Below are 1,757 nucleotides of genomic sequence, written 5' to 3' on the forward strand. Positions count from 1 at the left end.
TTCTTTCTCCACAGAGGGTTGGTCACCTTCTCCCCATGCTGTACTGCCCAGTGCAGCAATCTGGGAGCTGACCTTGTGCGTGAAGACAGAGGCAAAAAAATCATTGAGTACATTAGCTTTTTCCACATCCTCTGTCACTAGGTTGCCTCCCTCATTCAGTAAGGGGCCCACACTTTCCTTGATTTTCTTCTTGTTGCTAACATACCTGAAGAAACCCTTCTTGTTACTCTTAACATCTCTTGCTAACTGCAACTCCAAGTGTGATTTGGCCTTCCTGATTTCACTCCTGCACGCCTGAGCAATATTTTTATACTCCTCCCTGGTCATTTGTCCAATCTTCCACTTCTTATAAGCCTCTTTTTTGCATTTAAGATCAGCAAGGATTTCACTGTTTAGCCAAGCTGGTCAGTTTAGCTGTCTGTGGAATGGGATCAATAATACACAGAGGTGGTGTGACAATTAGTTAATGCCCAAACCTGCAAGTCTTCTGTGTATGCAGATCCCATTGTTTTACATAGGAGAGCCATTTGTGGAGCACTTTCCAGAAAGGATAAACTATATTTTTACACTTTGATAACATACATGTGAGTGCAAAGGCCAACATTTTGAAATCTGACTCTCTGAACGTTGTAGGCATCTAAATCCACACTCAGCCACCTAAATAAAAGTTACCAGTTTTCAAAGTTTTTGGACTTGTCTAGTTCCTTCAAGAGCTGCTGTAAAGTGCTCCAAACCTCTGAAAATCAGGCCAGTTATTTAGGTATCAAATTGTGCATGCTGGTGGCAAACTTTAGTCACCTATCTTTGAAAAATGTGGCCCAGGAACTGTCATGCTGTAATGAGGATCACCTGGGTGAGAAAATGCCTTCTTGCAACCAAATCATTTTTAATAGCAAAAGGTACCTAGACAAATACTGTCCGGTAACCTTTTTGATCTCAATATTTTTTTTACTCCAAAATGCACCTGATGTGGAAAACCCATTTTCAAAAGGGCACCAAAGACATTTCATCTCCCTCCTTTTACTAACAGCCCATGGCTATTAGAAGATTTAAAATAAAGAAAAAGAAAAAAGAACCCCAAACAGCCAGCCTACTATGCAATCCAAATCCTACAGCCTCCTTTTCCCATCTCTCGATGCAGGTGCTTGTAAGGTCCTCACCACCATAGTATCTGAGTGTGTATTTGACAATGATGAAAACCCAAACCTGTTTTACCCCAAATCACACAACAGAATCCTAAAATGAATTTCTTACCGTGTGGCGTTCTCCAAAGCCCGGGAAAATGATGCATAATCGGCAGTCGAGTGCTGGAGGGAATAGTACCAGGCAGCTGCATCTTCAATGAAGGAATTGGAGTCCTCTCCTCCGAGGGAATTTTGCAGAGCCTGATAAAAGGCTGTTTTGCTATTGACTCGTCCTTGACTTTCTTCGAATTTCTAAGAGAAAATCAGGGTCTTTTTTAAAAACGAAAGTTCAACATTCCACAGAATGCCTTGTACATAGGCTCAAACCACCCTCTGCAGAATCACACGGGGAGACAGCACTCTTCATGCTGATGAACTCCCATGGGAAGGCAGAGTGCTGTCTCCAACCCCTGCCATTATCATACAAAGATGCCCCTCTGCTGAGGCTCTGTGGGGGTTTACGGGAAGGATGCAGTAGGGGGATGCTGCTCTCTGCTGCATAGTCCTTGGATTTGCATCTGAAAATAGACGCGGCAGGTAATTCAGCTTGGAGCTGCATTACCTCCCTCTGAG

The sequence above is a fragment of the Trachemys scripta genome, chromosome 9, assembly GCF_013100865.1.
Source record: "Trachemys scripta elegans isolate TJP31775 chromosome 9, CAS_Tse_1.0, whole genome shotgun sequence".
NCBI lineage: Eukaryota > Metazoa > Chordata > Testudines > Emydidae > Trachemys > Trachemys scripta.